The sequence below is a fragment of the Macaca thibetana genome, chromosome 4, assembly GCF_024542745.1.
Source record: "Macaca thibetana thibetana isolate TM-01 chromosome 4, ASM2454274v1, whole genome shotgun sequence".
NCBI lineage: Eukaryota > Metazoa > Chordata > Mammalia > Primates > Cercopithecidae > Macaca > Macaca thibetana.
This window is the reverse complement of record NC_065581.1, coordinates 24,915,001-24,935,372: the sequence shown is the minus strand read 5'-3', so window position 1 is coordinate 24,935,372 and position 20,372 is coordinate 24,915,001. Positions and strand designations below refer to the sequence as shown.

Genomic DNA, 20,372 nt, shown 5'->3' with positions numbered 1-20,372 from the left:
TGAGCATTCGTCATTTCCAAGGTGATTATTGTAACCTCAATAACCATGTTGTTGTGGAATGGCTGGGGTCCCCAGGTTCCAGGTAGCTAGGTAACCAGGTAGCTCTGAGGTGGGAAGTGAGGGAGGTAGTGCAGGTTGATGAGTTGGGAGTCAAACGAGATTCAGACTCAAATTCTGGTTCTGCCTTGTGGTACCCATACAAGCTAACTTTGGTCTCCTCAATGGTGAAGTGGGACAGTAATATCTATCAGCTGTACAGACTGTCTTCATAGTAGATTCATAATATTTGCGTTGCACTTCAATGTGGTATGCTTTATCCTTTTCAAATTGATTATCTCATTTAACTTAATCCCTAAAGATTAAAGAGAAAATCATTGCAAGGCCAACATCCACTGTATTTTTATTCAGTTTTCAGAGCTGTGGCTCATGTTTGGCAATTTATGTGAAAGCATGTCCAGCTGGTGCCTCATTTTAAGCAAGCTCTGTGTGGGGAAACAGTCAAAAGCTTCAGCTCTGGAATTGCACAGTCTGGGCTTTGCCAACCAATTCACTTGTGACCTTAAGCAGGTTACCTAATGTCTCTGTGCCTCAGTTTACTCACTTATAAAATGGAGTCCAAACCTCATATGGCTGTATGTGGCTTAAGTGCTATGATAGGGAAAGCTTTTAGAATAGTGGTCAATACTCAATACATATTAATCCCTATTGTCTATTTACAAAAATGGGTTTATAGAATAGTGACCATTTTTCACATGTCTGGTTAACCTCAAATTCAAAATAGGACTTATTTACAGAACTTCAGTTTATGAATAACTTTTCAGAGGTTTAATATGGCAGACACAGCACTGAACAAGTTGTTAGGCGTCTGAGTTGTAGCCTTGCCCCTGCTGTGGTATAGCTGGAGGATCTTGGGCAAGTCATTTACCCTCTTTGAGCCTCATTCTTCATCTGAAACAAGGGGACTGATTACACATTCTCTAAGCATTATACTAGCCAGTCTTTACTTCAGAATGATGTATCTACCTATAAAAGTTCATGCTTGTTCTAGGATTCATGCATGCTTTCAGCTCACTTAACATGCCTAAGCAGAAAGCTTTTGGTACGATGAGTTTTCTGTAACATAAAAAAAGGAACATGCCCAGAAGCTTGTTATTAGGGCAACCACATTTCCTTGCAAGTGACACATTTTTAAAATCCCTTTCCCCCAGAGGTTACACAGATTCAGAATTTTGGTTCATTTGCTTAAAAGTATATATAAATTCATTTAGATATATGGACACTAAAAGATCTGGGAAGAAAAAAATGAGTCAATGAGTCATGCTCACAATGCATTTTTTAAACAGCCTTTCTGAGATCCTGTTTGTTTCAGCAATTGTTTTTTGTGGTTAAAGGAAATGTTAAGGTTCACAGAACTTCGGAGCATTGGTGTGTAACTGCTCGTGTTCTAAAACAGGGTTGCATATAGCGAGAGAGAAAGAGAAAGAGAGACAGAGAGAAAGAAAAGGCATTCACCTACACACGACAGATCCCAATGTCTGTTCTCTCTCTGTCTCTCCCTGTCTGTTTCTTTTCTCTCTCTCTCTCTTTCTCTCACACACACACACACACACACACACACACACACACACACAGCCTTAAGTTTGCTTTCCTAACAACATCGTCATGTCATTTAGAATATGGTTACTATCAAGTAGGCTTAATCTTTCCTGGAGAAATTATTCATTTGATTATCAAGGAATTGAAAAACCAGTTGTTAGCATTACAGACTCTTTTCCCATTGTTGTTTCAAACTTATCAAATTAAACAACTTTCATCTGTTTTGTCACTGTGATCTTGACAGCCAGTCTGGTCAGTGTTAGTGGAAATAACTGGATGGGTAATAATGGTAATGACTATAAGAATGCTGCTGCTGATGATGATGATGATGACAATGATGATGACGATGACAATGATGATGACAATTGAAAAAAGGAAAAAGGAAGGGCCATGCACAGTGTAAGTTCCTATCCTGCTTTCAAGAACAGAACAGAATTCATCTGTGGAAACAAACGACTCACCAGGTGGTGGTCAGTGAGTATTTTAGAAGCCAAAATTACTCCTTAGCACAAGTTAAAGCTCCAATTGCTTCTTTCCTTAGAAATGCGACCCGTCCCTGCCTCCATTTTCAGCACTGCTGAAAAGATTAGAATAATAAAACACCCCAACTTCATAGTAAGTGTGCGAAGTATTTCTCAGGTTCTTGTATTTCCTGGATACTTGCATGCCTTTTAGGATTATGCTTGAAGATGACAAGAAATTACAAATCATTTGTCAGATTTTCAAATGTCCCCCAGAGCTGACACAGTGCAGCTGAGCATGAGAATACTTCTCCTGTCCTGGATAACTGTGTCTGAGAAAGTTGTTTCAACCTCCACAAAGGAGGGGAACTCTCCCAGATGGAGATGAACTGGCAAAAGGAAGTCCACTCAACCATCAGCTGCCCGTTGCCTTAAAGAGACTAACAGCTGCTTGGAAAAAAATTGCCACTCACTTATGAACCAAGCCTCCCTCCTTTCTCCAAGCCAAGTAAGTTAGCACTTTTTCCCTTTCAAAGGGAACTTCAGGTCAAAGGGAGCAAGAAGACTACAAAACACTTACCAAAAAAAAAAAAAAATTGTACTTAGGATAAATACCTATTTTTTCTTTGTCTTTCCATGTAGGCTGTTTACAAAACCAAGATAGTATTTTTCTTTTAAGAGGTAAATAATTATGCAATCTGGTATAATCTGGAATATTTTGATATTGTTTCCTGAATTGTATTTGCCCCTTCCAAAATTAATAGAAAGAAGAAAGGGGAAGAAAGCAATTAAATAAATATTATGTACAAAACTAATAAATGCTGAATGTTCAGACGGGTTAAGTCATACCCTCCGTGGAAAAAGTAAGAGAAATCAAATGTAAAAGTATATGAGCCTTGGCTAGAGAGGATTGGAGATTTTTGTGTGATTATGCCACATTTTATAACATGTAAATAAATACAAGCATTGCTATTTAACTATGCTGAATCTTTCTCAAAAAATATCTGGGTTTCTCGAGTGGATCCAATAATGGGATTGAAATGCCCCAGTTTCCTGGGTTGAAAAGAATTGGTCACTCTTTGCTTTCATGATTTTGCCAAGATTGCTTGGATCAATTTCCACCCCCGAATTCTTGGATAAATGCTTTAGTTGGAAGTCACTTTCCCTACTTTATTTGTCCCAGGGTCTGGAGCAGACAAAGACCTCCCCACAGTAATTCATGCTTGTGTGACCTCTGTCTTGGATTACTGCAAAACATTCTCTTCCCATAGATGTCTAGGAAGCTTTCTTTGGCTGGTGCCAAAGAGATGGTGTCATTGCAGGGGCATAAACTAAAATAGCACATTGCACTAAAGCTATGCAGGCTGTCTTAGCCACCAGTCCACCCCCCTGATTTATGGCCCCCAGTGACCTCAGAGTAACCTGTTTAGATCAGGCCAATGCCAAAAGGGGCCCAATATTACAAGTAAAACATTTTAGTTGTTTATTTTAATATGTCCATGAGCAGCCAGCCAAGTCTTAACTTTTTAGGAATGGTGAGTGTAAGATATACTAGAGTATGTCTTCCATAGGGCTTGAGTTGAAAACTAAAAGTGCATGCATACTCATTGTAGCTATGACAGTTTTAAAAAAAGAAAAAGAAATGTGTAGTTGTTGTGACCAAAATATTAAAATAAATTTGGAGGGTTGCCCTCCCACCTCTCTTTTTGATAGAAGCCACTTCAGTTACACAAGCCAACATATTTATTAAAAAGATGTGATTTATCTAGTTAACTGTGCCTCCTGTATTTTTTCAAGAGACAGGGTCTCACCCAGCCTGAAGTGCAGTGGTGTGATTGTAGCTCACTGCAGCCTCAACTTCCTGGGCTCAAGGGATCCTCCTGCCTCAGCCTCCAAGTAGCTGGGACTACAGGTGTGCACCACCATATCCAGCTAATTTTTTTTATTTTTTTGTAAAGCCAGGCTGTGACTATGTTGCCCAGGTTGGTCTCAAACTCCTTGCCTTAAATGATCCTCCCGCCTAGGCCTCTCAAAGTGCTGGGATTACAAGCGTGAGCCACCGTGCTTGGCCTGCCTTGTATATTTTATTGTGCTAAGCAAATGTCAGTTTATTCAACTTCTCATTTATTTTTGGATAGCAAAATTGTGTCTACTAATTACTTGCCAAAAGCTGTGATGTTTAACTAAAATGTTTAAAATGCAGTTGATTTTGGAAGATATTTTAAAGGAGAAAAGGTATTAGTTGAGACAAATTAAAGTGACTCTTTCAAGTACCAGAAGGACAGAGAAAAGTTGGAGGGGAAGAAAAGGACCTAGTAAATGGTCCTACAAGTGAAAATGGAAAGAAGAAAATGAAACTAGAAATGCAGGTGCTGATGAGACAGTAACCACTCTTATAATTCCTCATCATTCAGTATGGTCCAGGCTGTGTCAGGTGCTAGTTTCTGGGACCCTGAAATGTGGATGTGCTTGGCTGACTCTGAGGGTGATGATTCCATAGCATCTGCACACCCTAGATTGAAGAGGGAAGTGTCAAGAACCTGAACTGTTTGATTCTTGTTGATAAACAAATCAGCTCATGTAAGCTAAAAGCCCACTTTACTTTGTGCTGTGTAGCCAGAGCATATCTTATCCTTTAGAATATTCCTTCCTTCCAAAAAAAAAAAAAAAAAGAATAATTTACTTTATCCTTTTCAGATATTTTTAAGAGAAAGATTTTGACCTATGCTGTGATAGCAATCAAAAGCCAGATATAATGGGCAGTGTTTCTCCAGAAGGCAAATTAAATTAATAATAATTTATATCATCATTCTTTCACATGTTGGCTTTCTATAGCTTCAATTTTTTCATGTCTCAGCTTGCTTAAGAAATGCTTCAGGCAGGAGATACTTAAGGACACAGTGTTGGATACAAAGTAAATCTCCTGGAACTTAAAATATAAATGTGAGAAACGTGAACTTTTTGGGGTGGGTAAGGTGTCTCTTTTCCAAACTGAGGAAGAGAGGAAACACTTGGATCTAGCTTTGTAAAGATTTTCATTAATAGAGAACCTCCTAAACAGAGAAGAGATCCTGGGGTTATTCGTCTGCGGCTATATTACAAGTTTAACTCTAGACAGCAATTATTTCTAAATAAAATAAAGAGAAGAAAGAGGTTGCTGCCTTCCGGAAAGTGATGAGGTTATGGTGCCACTTTTCACCACAGACTTTTCTTTCTTTGCCTTTGAATTATTGGGAGTTAAAGGTTTGAATATTTATACTATACCACTCACACAGCAGCAGCATAAGAGCAGCTGGTCCCTTCTCCCTCTTGACTTCATTCTAAACTGTTCATTCAGTGTAAGAAGTAACAAAAGGATAACTTGCCTTTCAGATCACAAGATGAGTCAGCTGGCTGAGCCTTTGAGTATAATTTTTTTATGTGAATTTCAGAAGTCTCTGAGAGAGAGTAAATATGAAAACATTTTCTATGGTGGGAATTTTCTTTCTATTGATAACAGCAAAATACACTAGTAGAATGGTATTTAAAGAAAAATATACCAAAGACTTAAATAAGCAGATATGATTTGTGGAAGGCACTCTTAACTGTCTTAACTGCCTTCAGATAAATGACATGACTAAAATATTAGGAAAAACAAACTCTTCTTCAACTTGTGGTTCATACACTGAGGGGTACCAACAATGTCTTTGAGGTAGGGCATGACTCACACCCCTATTAATCGCCACAAGCATCTCTAAAAACTGAAAAAGCTATTAAAATTTTAAATCTTAATAGAAAGCATAATAGAAAGCTTTTTAAATAAAACATTGCAATTTTGAGTGGTCTGCATTCTACAATCTGAGTAAAAAATCACGTGTTGCTCTGCAAACAGCTTCTAGAGAAGGCCCAGACCCCTTTTCTAACCATATTGCTGTATTGCATACTTTGCATACAGAAATTCTGAAGTCATTGTTGTTTTCGAATCTTTGATTTTTAGCTTCCAGACTTCCAAACTGAGGGAAAGTAGCATATATGCTGTGGAATGAGCAAAATATTTGAACTCATAAAACCTAGTTCAACTTACTATTTGTTTGGCTTTAGGCAAATTACCTAACTCCTCAGAAGATTCAATTTCCTTTTTCCAGTGAAAATGATGATAATAGGCTGGGCGTGGTGGCTCATGCCTGTAATCCCAGCACTTTGGGAAGCCGAGGCTGGCGGATCACGAGGTCAAGAGATTGAAACCATCCTGGCCAACATAGTGAAACCCCGTGTCTACTAAAAATACAAAAATTAGCTGGGCACGGTGGTGTGCACCTGTAGTCCCAGCTACTCCAGAGGCTGTGGCAGGAGAATCACTTGAACCTGGGAGGTGGAGGTTGCAGTGAGCCGAAATCGCACCACTGTACTCTAGCCTGGTGGCAGAGCAAAACTCTGTCTCGAAAAAAAAATAAAAATAAAAAATAAAAGAAAATGATGATAATAAAGGTGATGGTAGTGGTGGTTGTGGTGGTTGTAGTGGTTGGTGGTAATGGTGATGATGATTATGATGATATTGATGATGGTGGTGGTGGCGGTAGTGTTTGGACCGGTGGTGGTAGTGGTTATAGAGATAATAATAATGGTGGTGGTGGTAAGGTGATGATAATGATAATAATCATGATGATGGTGGTGGTAGTGGTATTGGTTATGATGGTGATGGTGGTGATGGTTTTAGTGGTGGTTATGGTGATGATGATTGTGATGATAATGTTGATGGTGGTGGTGGTGATGATGATGGTGGTGGTGGTTGTAGTTGTAGTGGTGGTGGTGATGGTAGTGGTGGTGAGGTGATGATGATGATAATCATGATGATGGTGGTGGTGATGATGGTGGTGATGATTGTAGTTGTAGTGGTGGTGGTGGTAGTGGTGATGGTGGTGAGGTGATGATGATTATGATAATCATGATGATGGTGGGTGGTGGTAATGATGATGATGGTGGTGGTGGTGATGGTGGTGATGATTGTAGTTGTAGTGGCGGTGGTGGTAGTGGTGGTGATGGTGGTGAGGTGATGATGATTATGATAATCATGATGATGGTGGTGGTGGTAATGTTGATGATGGTGGTGGTGATGATAATGGTGGTGGTGGTTGTAGTTGTAGTGGTGGTGGTGATGGTAGTGGTGGTGAGTTGATGATGATGATAATCATGATGATGGTGGGTGGTGGCAATGATGATGATGGTGGTGGAGATGATGATTGTGGTGATGCTGATGATGATGTTAGTGATGATGGTGATGATGATGATGATTAACCACTCAAAAAACTGCTGAGTTTAAAGGGAGATAATGTATGATATACTTGAAAACCATAAGGGCTTACTACGTAAGTATCAGTTATTATTTAACTGTGATTTTCTCAGCTGTCTCAGCCTCTCAAGTCTATACAATTCGCCCCTCTTCTATTCTTGGCCTTTGTTAGGAAGAGCTAGCTTAATAAAAGACATAAGTTGATTAGAGGAGAGCTATTGCGACTGCTCACCTCAAATGCTTTCCTGAGAATATAGAGGTACTTCTGGCTCATGAATTAGCAAACCTGGTTGCTATCTGATCTTTACCATGTGACCAAGGCAGGGCTCAGAATAACCCCATTGCTTGGCACAGAATACATACATGATTGCTTACCCGTGTGCTATTGCTTTAATCAATCTGGTCTCTGCCTGAAAATTCTCTGGGTATCAAGGGAGAAACACGTACTATGGCAGTTTTATTGTGTAGAGGGCCCCTTGCCTCGGAGGTGAAAATCATATCTTTAACCGTATCTGTAGCAGTATGCAGGACCTATTTCCTGAGTAAATATTTACTTGTGGTAAACACATCAGAGGCACTGCCTCCCCCATCACCACTTTACAGAGTTCTTTTAAAAATGTAATCTGAGAAAAGCTGAACTTTCTGTATCTGTTAAAGCATTTCTAATTTAAAGATAACACCCACTGAAAACTTTAATGTTGTATATGTTACAGTATTTTAGGACAGCAATTAAGATTTTAAATGAAGCCTCTACAATGTTCCCTCTAGTGGTGTTTTGTTTTTGTTTTAGATTCCATTGTTTTAAAAATATTTTCAGTGGTAAAACTCCCTGAAAAAAATGATAATCTGTTTATGTGTATTTGTGTGTAAACATTAATTTTATACAAATGTACAGGACAAACATTAGCTCAGTTGCTTCATAATAATACTACATGGGACAGAGAAGGAGTGAATAGAGTCAACCCTCTGCGAGCTCATTGACAAATACTTATTGAGTACCACTCATAAAACTTATAAGCAGGGCACATACTTAGTTGGTTAGGTTGGAAATGGTACCAGCTGCAGCAGAGTAGACCAAGAATGGATGAATCTAAAATTTTTTTTTTTTTTTTTTTTTTTTTTTGAGACCGAGTCTCACTCTGTCACGAGGCTGGAGTGCAACGGCGCAGTCTTGGCTCACTGCAACCTCCGCCTCCTGGGTTCAAGTGATTCTCCTGTCTCAGCCTCCTGAGTAGCTGGGATTACAGTCACACACCACCACGCCCAGCTAATTTTTGCATTTTTAATAGAGACAGGGTTTCACCATGTTGGCCAGGATGGTCTTGATCTCTTGACCTCCTGATCCACCCGCCTCAGCCTCCCAAAGTGCTGGGATTACAGGCGTGAGCCACCATGCCCGGCCTGAACCTAAATTCTCTACTCTTCTGGAAAGGCAACTGATGGCGGGTCAGAAGCATCATCTGCCCTATGCAGAAAGACAACACAGCTTGTCCTTTACAACAAGGACTACAATGCAGAAGACAGAGATAGCCCCGTGGATCTTCCTAATATTGATAATACGCCTGGAAAAGTAGGTGTTTATGCCTTATGACCCACCAGGTAACACTGAGAACTGCACACATTGAGTCAATGGCTTTTTGCACTGCTCTTGGTCTAGGCAGAGACAGATAAGCCATGGCCTCAGGCCAGATCCAGCCAATTGCCTGTTTTTGTATCGCTTGCAAGATAAGAATGATTTTTTACAGATGAACATTTGCAATTAATTTGGTGATAGGGATCACTAACCTAGAATCTCAGTTAAGCAAAACATTATCCCAAAGGAAAAGAATTCCATTCTTGTCCTTACTAGACCATTTTTTAAAGTACTCAATTATATTTTGAATTTTGTCAATAACGATATGTGAAATTTTATTTTCTTTCTTGTTATATGTCTTTATATAATTTCTTCATTTTTATCACTTGGCCCACAAAGCCTAAAATATTTATCTAGCTTTTTACAGAAAAAGCCTGCCAACTCCTAGTCTATGTCATCAACTTCCAAATCTTAAGGTCATTGAGAATTTTGTAATCATCTCTTCCTCTTCCCCTTTTGCATCATCTCTTCCTTCCTTCTCATGTCTGCTGGGAGGGTCTTATCATTATTAAATCCCCATGTAGGAAGGGACTTATCCCTTCTTATGGTTATTTTAAAACTCTTTTAAAAAGAATATCTGTCATTATATTACATTGCTCTGTAATACCAATTGGAAGGATGATGAAAAATTGGTGGCTAAGACAAAATGCCTTGGGTTTGAGGAGGGAACAGAAGGCAACATCCTATAAAAGGAGAAACACCGTAAGACTAAGGATCTTTTCTGTCAGCCCAACAGTAAATCAGGTGAAAGAAGATAGCACACAGCAAGTGTCCAAGGAGTCTTTTCTATTTACACCTCTGCAATATTTCAAGGGACTTCTTTCCCCCATGTGATGCTTCGAGTACACACATCTCCAAGATCTGAAGCCCTTAGACCTAACCTTAATGAATGATAATGAATGATAGGCAAGCATGACTCAAAGTTGTCTTTTTGGCTTTTGCACACACGCAAGTCCCAGTTTATCAAGGAGTGATGGTGCCAGGCCTCAGGGGGCATCTCCCAAAGAAACCACAAATTGGAAATGCATTACCTTACGTTAGGAGATTACATGGGATTAGCAGAGCTTTGATCATCCCAAAACGGTGCTGGCTCTTGCCCACTGCCCCATGTCTGTAAAGCAGACCAGCGTGTGTCTGCTCAGCCTGCATGTTAATTCAAGAACAAGGAAGCCTTTTCAAAACAGACACAACGGGAGAGCGCTAAAAGCACTGCCACACACACCCATGCACATTTGGAGGGGCCACACGGCTCCTGGTTGCTACGCATTACAAGAGGCAGGAATGCTGAGCTCTGTGAGGCATTTCTGAGCAGTTTTTTTTTTTCTTTTTCACCCAGGCTGGAGTGCAGTAGTGCGATCTCGGCTTACTGCAACCTCTGCCTCCCAGGTTCAAGTGAGTCTCATGCCTCAGTTTCCCAAGCAGCTGGGACTACAGAGACATGCCATCACGCCCGGCTAATGTTTTGTATTTTTAGTAGAGAGGGGATTTCACCATGTTAGCCAGACTGGTCTCAAACTCCTGGCCTCAAGTGTTCCGCCCACCTCAGCCTCCCAAAATGCTGGAATTACAGGAGTGAGCCACCGCGCCCAGCCTCTGAGCAGTTCTAACTTGCTGTGGGGGAGAAGAATCTTGCTATTAAAAAGAGTTAGGAAACTCTTGGCCACTGTTGGTGGGGATATAAAATGGTACAGCCTCTATAAAAAACAGTATGACAGTTCCTAAAAAAAATTAAAAATAGAATTGCCATGTGATCCAAAAATTCCACTTCTGGGTATATACCCAAAAGAATTAAAAGCAGAGTCTTGAAAAGATATTTGTATATCATATTCATAGCAGCATTGTTCGCAATAGCCAAAAGGTGGAAGCAACTCAAGTATTCACCCATGCAAAATGTAGTACAGTATATATATACAATGGAATATTATTCAGCCTGCAAGAAGAAATGCTGACACCTGCTACCATATACATGGACCTTGAGGACATTATACTAAGTGAAATAAGTCAGTCATAAAAGACAAATACTGTATGAATCCACTTCTATGAAGTACCAAGAGTAATCAAATTTATAGAAACAATAAATAGACGGTGGTTGCCAGAGGCTGGAGGGAGGAGAAAGTAGGGAATTGCTTTAATGGGCATAGAGTTTTAGATTTGCAAAATGAGAGAGTTCTGGAGTTTGGTGCAGAACAGTGTGAATATACTTTACACTACTGAACCATACCCTTAAAAAACAGTTGAGATGGTAAATTTTATGTTATGTGTATTTTACCTTTTTTTTTTTTTTTGAGACTGTCTTGTTCTTTTGCACAGGCTGGAGTGCAATGGCACCATCTTGGCTCACTGCAACCTCTGCCTCCCTGGTTCAAGCAATTCTTGTGCCTCAGCCTCCTGGAGTAACTGGAACTACAGGCGCATGCCAACACAGCAGGCTAATTTTTGTATTTTCGGTAGAGACAAGGTTTCACCACATTGGCCGGGCTGGTCTCGAACTCCTAACCTCAAATGATCCACCTGCCTCGGCCTCCCAAGGTGCTGGGATTACAGGCATGAGCCACCATGCCTGGCCGCTTACCATATTTTTGGTTTTTTAAAGACTTCAGAATGGGTACACAAAACACTGGAATGTACCAGGCCATTCCTGAAGGTCTGCAGAGCAGTTACTTTTTCTTGAGCCAGGTAAATTTAACAGTAGGGAACTGAATTTCCACAAAAGATAGAAGTGGTTCTAGGGAGCTGACGCTGACCAAGGCTAAGCATATCTGATACAATCTTAGAAAGACTGGTTCCTTTATAACAGCATATGTGAGAGTTATGTATGGGATTCTGCTACTAATTTCCTCCTAGCTGGGCATCAGTTTCAGGAACTCTGCAAAAATACTTTGAGATTAGCACTTACTGAGGCTCCTCTAGAGATGAATAACATAATTAGAAGATGTGTCTCCCTTGGGGGCTTATGAGATCTTTAGGGATATAAATAAGGGTTTTTTTTTTATTACTCATTTAAAGAATATCGGCCAGGCATGGTGGCTCATGCCTATAATCCCAGCACTTTGGGAGGCCGAGGAGGACGGGTCACTTGAGGTCAGGAGTTCGAGACCAGTCTGGCCAACATGGTGAAACTCCTTCTCTACTAAAAAATACAAAACTTAACTGGGCATGGTGGCACACATCTGTAATCCTAGCTACTTGGGAGGCTGAGGCAGGAGAATTGCTTGAACCTGGGAGGCGGAGGTTGCAGTGAGCTGAGATCGCGCCATTGCACTCCAGCCTGGGCAACAGAGCGAGACTCTGTCTCAAATTTAACAAAAAAAGAAAGAATATCAATTGAAAGTCTTCCATATGCTTGGTTCAGTTCTATTCTGGCTCTCAGGATACAGCAGTGAATATAACAAAGTCCCAGCCTTGTGAAGTTATATTGCAGAGAAGAGAAACAGACAATAGGCAAGCCTGTAAAAATACAGTACATCGGGGGAGAGGGGGCGATAAGTGTTACAGAAAAAAATTAAGTGCAGAGTGGGCAGAATAGGACATGGTGGTCAGGGAAGACTTTACTGACAAATTCCCAGAGGTTTGAAGTCAAGGTCTGAACATACGGAGGTCTGGGGAGAGTGTTCCAGGAATAGTAAGGAAACCAATGTGAGCAAGGCAGAGAATGGTAGAAGATGAGATCTAAGGCTGGGCATGGTGGTTCACGCCTGTAATCCCAGCACTTTGGAAGGCCAAAGTTGGAGGATCACTTGAGATCAGGTATTTGAGACCAGCCTGGCCAACATGGTGAAACCATGTATCTACTATTTAAAAAAAAAAAAATTAGCTGGGTGTGGTGGCACGTGCCTATAGTCCCAACTACTTGGGAGGCTGAGACAGGATAATTGCTTGTGCCCAGGAGGCAGAGGTTGCAGTGGTCTGAGATCATGCCACTGCACTCAAGCCTTGGTGACAGAGACTCTGTCTCCTCAAAAAAAAAAAAAAAGAAGAAGAAGAAGAGAGAGAGATCTAAGAGGTTTTGGAGAGTTCAGCTCCTGTAAAGCCTTATAGGCTACTGTAAGGATTTGAGTTTTTACTCTATGAGATGGGAAGCCATTGGCCAGTGTTGAGCAAAGTGATGCAATCTGATTTACCTTACAAAAGGATCATTCTGACTGTTGTCTTGGAAAGAAAGATGGGGGAATAAGGGCAAGGGCAGGTTAGGAGACCATGGGCTTATTCCAGAAGAGCTCATGGGATCCTTACCTGGCCTGCTACTGGCTGAATACTGGGGGCATGGGAAAAAGTGGTCAAGGATGATTCCAGGGCTTTGGCCTCAGAGTCTGGAAGGATAACATTGTTCTTTACTGAAATGAAGACGGCTGCTAGAGGAGTAGACTTAAGGTGAGGAAGGGTATTGCTGTGATGCAGAATCAAGAGTCCAGTTTTGGACAGTTAAGTTTATAGTATACATATAAATTGTGGATGACTTCATGAAGTCCCATTCTAAGTACTCAGAATAGCGAACACTCAGGAAATAGTTGTTGAAATGTTGCCTATAAAGCAGCCTATACATAATTGAAAATTATACATAGATTTATCTCTAGCTCATAGGGATTGGGCTATATAACCTATATGGTTTGTTCCATAAGATCATGGGTTCAATAATACAATGCAAACTGTTCAGAACACTAAAGGGCAATTTAGGGAAAGACCAGAGGGAAAGGGCTGGAATAATCTGAGCAGGCTTCTTGGAGGTGAATATTTGAAGTTGAGAGCTTAACATCCTTGGAAGCAATGTTCTGATAAACACGATAATTGTAGGAATACATCAGGGAATGCTTTATCTTCACATACTCTCCTGCATTTGGTGCTATGCATACCAAGTTCACATGCTTGCATTTCTTGCCCTTTTGCTCCAAGGCCATACATTCATAGAATCTCAGCTGGAAGAGACCTAAAGAGGTGTTTGGTCTACCTTCCTAACAGAAGGCTGGCAAGAATCAGCCCCAGTGCTCAACTCCCTCCCTTTTTCCCTCCAAAGGAGATGTATCTGTCTTCATCATTTACACAACCATTTAACAGTCAATAGCTAGCAGGCATCACATTTGCTTTTATTTTAACTCAAATCCCACAGGTTATATCTTCAATCACTTCACTTTATTCTAATTCTGGGAAAGAATTGTTCTTCCTTCTGCAAGACAGTCCTCAAAAACCATTAAAATAACAGTAACACCAATAACTCTCCAAACACTGAAATCGCCAGTCCAATATTTGTATTCCACCAGGCACTTGAGTCGAATAGTATCTACTGCCGACAAGAGGGCGAGTGTATTCTCAGTGGTGAAGAGGCCTGAATGTCTGTGAATTAGGATATGAAATGCAGGGGCACACGGCCTACAGCTGTTGAACTTGAAGTCCTCTGTGAATGCAAACCCCACAGCTGAGAGGCACTTCTCAGAGAGGCCTGTGTACGTTTGCTCTTCTAGATGTCCAGGGCTTATCCTCATTGTGACTTAGCCACCGTCTTGTGTGCAGAGAACAAACGAGAGCAGGTGTTCACATTTATCTTCCTCAAGCAGCCCCTTGAGGCTCTTTGGGGGAGGGTCAGGGAAGGAAGAGGCTGAAATACAGCCTTCCATCCCCCAACTCTCACTCCTGCCAGCAGACAGCTGTTTCAGTCTCCTTGCTGCTGCTAATGAAAACATAGCTGGGACTCAATAAAAGATATTTAATATGGGATTGCTTGGAGAAGCCACTTTCTTTGGAGATTTGCTGAAACCAAAGCTCTTGGATTTGTTTCCATTGCTGTGAAATTTTCACCTCCAGCAGCCTTAGCATGAATGACCTATTTTGAACGTGACAGCGATTACACTTTGGTGGCGTGAATAATTTATTAGGTGCAAGAGCACTGTCAACGTAGTGATATTACAGCAGTCTTGCTTGCCTGGCTAATTATGGAAGATGACAGCACTCTATCCTGTTGTCACAGCTCCTCTCCAAAGCTGCCAGGGATGTGGATTCTATGTGAGCAGAGAAGGAAAGAGGGGAAATGGGGCCAGGTTCCTGCTACCAAAGAAGGCTTTGTGGGTTGAGCAGGCTGTGCTGCTGGAGTTAGATTTCCACTTTCACCTCTGCAAAGTGAAACTGTGCTGGGCCCATGGGGATGAATCTTGTATCCAGTATCCTGATTTTGCATAAAATGTGTGTTAGTTGGGGGAGGTGCAGGCTGTGAAAGAGTGACTTAGGAAGGAAACAGGCATTAGATCCTGGAGCTAGCTAGGGTATCTAATGGTTTCCAGGCTTACAGAGGAGGCACAGGCCTTTTTAGCATGCAGCTGGATTCAGAGCCTAGGACCAGGAGTATGAGAGAAAGGAATAGAGCACAGCCAGGAGGAGCCCCAGTTATGGCTTCAGAGTGTGTTCCCTTGTATTTTAAGCTACCTTGAGACTCTCTAGAGCTTTCCCTAGCTTTGCCTGAGTATTAGTGACAGCTCATTTAACCTTACTGAGACCTCAGTTCCAGATATAAATTAGGATCCAAAATAATGTCCATGAAGATTTTGAAGATTAACAGTCAGTGACAAAGTTTTAAGCAATAGGGCTTCTGGGCCCGTAATTCCTTCTAAAATTACCTCCTGAAGTTAATGGTCCCAGCTTTATGAAATAGGGATGAACTAACCTTTGGGAAGATCTTTGCATAGGTGGGGGCAGGGAGACAGAAAAGAATTAAACAAGATTACATACAGTAACATCACAAGCCTACAATGGAAAGAGAAATGAAAATTAAATTAAATTAAATTAAATTAAGGGAGCTACCTGAAGAAGAAATATTTTTAAAATACGAATGACTGGATAAAAGCAGATACTTCAAAATTTTCAATAATAGGTAATGATTAATGACTATCAATCAAGCCAATGTCAGGAAGCTGACGGCTCCCTCAAGTTAGAATAATTCAAGGAAGCTTATTTACAATGAGACGAGTTACAAGGGGGATGGGGATGCTGGGGATAGTGGGGTCCAAGGTGACCTCATAGGGAGGAGCCAGGGAATGCATATTCTCACCTTACTTTCATCTCCTGTTGGGGATCCCCGTTGGCCAGACCCACCTGGATATCACAGGACGGCCACTGATGTGGTCCCTACAGGTGAACCCACCAGGAGAGAGAAGATGGAGATGGACAGAAAGGGTCAACATGGGATAACCTGCAAACCAGGGACTGCATCAGGCCCAGGGACACGGAATGAATAAATCACCTTGGAGGACCTTTACAGATACATCTCTTCTTTTAATGTTTCCCCTGATCATGAGAGAAAAAGGAAAGATATTGTGAAGTGAAAGTCAACTTAGAACCTTTAAAAAAGCCTACTACAGCTGGGCACGGTGGCTCACGCCTGTAATCCCAGCACTTTGGGAAGCTAAAGCGGGCGCATCACGAGGTCAGGGGTTCAAGACCAGCCTGGCCAACATGGTGGAACCTCGTCTCTACTAAAAATACAAAACATTAGCCAGGCCTGGTGGCACGCACCTGTAATCCCAGCTACTCGGGAGGCTGAGGCAGGAGAATTGCTTGAACCCAGGAGGCGGAGGGTGCAGTAAGGCAATATCGCGCCATTGCACTCCAGCCTGGGTGACAAAGCAAGACTCTGTCTCAAGAAAAAAAGAAAAAAAAAAGCCTACTGCATATCAAGTACTTAGCATTGTGCTTACACATAGATATTGATACTCTCCAATCACTTCTACAACTGCTTTGAATCATGTTATACTTATTTTAATATCTTTGTGCAATAATACATATTGATTAAATGTATGCCATTTACTTTCAGCCTATGGTGTTCAGAACTATACCAATTTGTAAAGTTAACATTTTGCCAACATTTTTGTCAGTCTAGATCACTGATTCTCAAAATGTGATCTAAAGACTCATGAGGTTTCCCAGAACCCTTTCAAGGGGTCCCTAAAGTCCTCAATATTTTTTAAAAGCATAAAATGGTCTTGGGACCAAAAATTCAAAAAGGCTATTCTAGATTATAGTATTGTATCAATGTGTCTTGAAACGAAGGAAAGGGTCGGGAGTACTGCTGGCCTAGATTATATGATTCCAGAAAATGATCTCTATATGTAATATAATAATAATATATGAGAAATCCAATCTCAAGTTTCTGGAGAGAAGGAGACTGCTATATTTAGAGAATATTTTATTTCCCATCAACTTTGAACATTTCACTGATTGTTGTCTACCCATGCAGCCTTACAGGTCACTTGGTGTGGAAGCTAGAAGTGGGGGTGGAGAGGAGGTTTAGGGTCAGGATAATTTACCCAAGTACAGGAGACTGATTTCTGAACCTCCGGGACATTCATTCTTGGGACATACTAAAATGCTAAGGGTGTTGGCTAAACGAGTTTCTCATTGTGCAAGCAGATACTTGTGACAATAGCAAGGAAACAGCCTGAGATGTCCACTCCCTTGAGAACCTTATCATGGGTGCCAGACACGGGCAAAGGATAACAGGGTCTTTCTCTCAGCAGTTAAGAAAGCAGTGAGCAAGACCCAGCTGTCACTTGTCAGGGTGAAATATGCTTCTGTAGGTACAGTTCAGACGCCAATAAATGCAGGCTTGTTATGTTCTTTTTCCAGGGGAAAAGGTGGCAGAAACCAGCAGGGACAGTGTATGCTCTCATTCCTCATTTAGTCAATATTTATTGGCTATCCTCTACACTCATTAATATAGAGGTTACTATCCTGTATGCAGCACAAAACATAGTTCCTGACATCGCAGAGCTTATAAACCAAAGAGGAGAAGTGTATTAAATAGCTACAACAAAAGGAAGATGTGTGATTGAGTCTGCACTCGGGACAGATGACTTAAAAGAGGACTCAGGTAGAGCACAGAAGGCCAAGGAAAGTGTCATGAAGGAGGTAATGTTTGAACAGGGCTTCATAGGCCAGGCAAGATTTTTACAGCCAAACATTAAAGGTAGGAGAAAAAGTGAGAGGCAAGGGCTCAGCAGAGAATTTCCAGGCAATAGGAATGGCCTGAGGAAAAAGGTGGAATCAGGAATTGTCAAATGTTAGAGCCAAAGAAAGCTTGGCGATCAGGTTGTCCAAACCCTTCATTTGATAGATGAGGACATAGGTCCGTAAAGGCCCCTGAGTTCTCTATTGGCAACACTAAAATAGAACCTAGGCAGCGACTCTGAGTCCAGGACTTTTTCCAGGGCTGTTCCCTGGATGCAGGGTGAGAAGAGCCAGAGCTGAGAGCCTGCATGGCAGAGTGGCGGGGATGCAGCTGGGAAGGCTTTTGGAACCACACTGCAGCGCCAAGGGGGCTGGATGCCTATTTGGACTTGGTTCAGACCAGTGTTTCCTAAAGTGCATTCTGAGATGACTGTGCCAAAACCATCAGTGTGCTTGTTAAAACGACATGGGGAAAGGAAGGGGACCTAAAAATCTGCATGTTAGATTCCTTCCCAGGGTGATTCTTATGCACTTCATAAGCTGGAAAATCAAAAATACAGAGAGACGGTGGCTGGGCACGGTGGCTCACGCCTGTAATCCTAGCACTTTGGGAGGCCGAGGCAGGTGGATTATGAGGTCAGGAGTTTGAGACCAGCCTGGCCAACCTGGTGAAACCTCATCTCTACTGAAAATACAAAAATTAGCTGGGAGTGGTGGTGGGCGCCTGTAATCCCAGCTACTCGCTCGGGAGGGTGAGGCAGGAGAATCACTTGAACACAGGAGGGGGAGGTTGCAGTGAGCTGAGATTTCGCCATTGCACTCCAGCCTGGGTGATAGAGCAAGACTCCGTCTCAAAAAAAAAAAAAAAAAAAAGTACAGAGAGAGGGAGAAAGACTGGTCACAGAGCCAACTGAAGAATTCAATAGACGTGAGCAATGTGGAGACCAAAAGATTATACTATTAGAAAGAAGTGCAAAAATCTTAGAACTGGCAGCATTCCAAGCCATATTTTGGCCTTGGATCTGGGTGGCCAAATGCCTATAGAGAAAGGTCATAGGATTAGAGAAAAGACTTTCAAGGCTGTTAGATCTGCTGTTCATATGGATATGAAGCATCACAGATATAAAGAGAAATTAGATCTCAGTTGTATCTGCTTACTTCTCTCTAGGACTAGTCAGCTAGTCCAAGAGTAGAAGCCAAAATTCACCAGAATAATAGACACAGGTAGATACAGAAATATGTTTTTTATTTCTGCCGGGAATGCAGGAAAAAAATATGTGGTAGACAGACAGACAGACAGACAGACAGATAGATAGATAGATAAGGGTTGGTAGGTACAACCAAATTTCTAAGTGACCTTCTGATTAGACCTAGAGCACCGACTTCACTTCATAACAGCAGTGGTTCTTCAGGCATGGTCTAAGTCCTTTATTACATATGTGTAGCTCTAAGTCAGCGAATTAAATTGGTTGCATTTTGGCTGCTGTTCTGCTTTCTTCTGATGAATTGTGTATTTACTAGGATTGATTGATGACAGAACAATAAGGTTTGTTTGACTGAGTCTGTTCTTCAACCACACACTGGCTTAAAACGTGCTCATGCACGGTGAAACCCCGTCTCTACTAAAAAATACAAAAAACTAGCCGGGCGAGGTGGCGGGCGCCTGTAGTCCCAGCTACTCCGGAGGCTGAGGCAGGAGAATGGCGTAAACCCAGTAGGCGGAGCTTGCAGTGAGCTGAGATCCGGCCACTGCACTCCAACCTGGGCCACAGAGCGAGACTCCATCTCAAAAAAAAAAAAAAAAGTGCTCATGAGAGGAGAATGGAATACAGTTCAGTTATTAAAAGAGGCCATTTTCAGTGCTGCTGAAGTTCAAACACCTTGTTTTATGTATAAAAAATAATCACAGTTCCCATAGAACCCATAGTGCTGCCTCCTTCGTAATACACCATCCCACTTATTTACTACTGTCCTCATCGCCAGACTCTACAAGGCAGGTTTCACGACTACTGGGCTTACCTCTGTCTCCGGCCCTTAACAGAGTGCCTGGCACCTGGGTGGCACTCGATTATTTCTTGAAATAATAGCTATTATTAGTACTTAGGGGTGTTTGGTTGGTTGTTTGTTTTGACATGAAGTCTTGCTCTGTCACTCAGGCTGGAGGTGCAGTGACGTGATCTTGGCTGACTGCAACCTCTGCCTCTTGGGTTCAAGTGATCCTTCCACCTCAGCCTCCTGAGTAGCTGGGATTACAGGCACCTGCCACCACACCCGGCTAATTTTTTGCATTTTTAATAGAGACAGGGTTTCGCCATTTTGGCCAGGCTGGTCTCGAACTCCTGGCCTCAAGTGATCCACCCATCTCGGCCTCCCAAAGTGCTGGGATTACAGGCGTAAGCCACCATGCCCAGCCATTACGGGTGTTTTCAATTAAAATTTATATATGAGGGGGGAAAATACCCTGACTTGTATTAAACGATTTCTT

The 20,372-nt window shown here is 41.7% G+C and overlaps 1 protein-coding gene across 8 annotated transcripts in view; it reads left to right on the top strand.

The window, feature by feature from the left end:
• RIPOR2 (RHO family interacting cell polarization regulator 2) overlaps positions 1–20,372 on the top strand; it is a 239,407-nt gene that overhangs the window by 114,452 nt on the left and 104,583 nt on the right. The window contains exon 1 of one of the 8 annotated variants that reach the window (XM_050788194.1): positions 2–2,066. The exons of 6 other annotated variants lie outside the window; for them this stretch is intronic. The gene's annotated coding sequence lies outside the window, so the exon portion shown is untranslated. Of the gene's footprint in view, position 1; positions 2,071–20,372 lie in introns of those variants that run through there. One more of the 8 variants, XM_050788193.1, reaches the window with a different exon arrangement.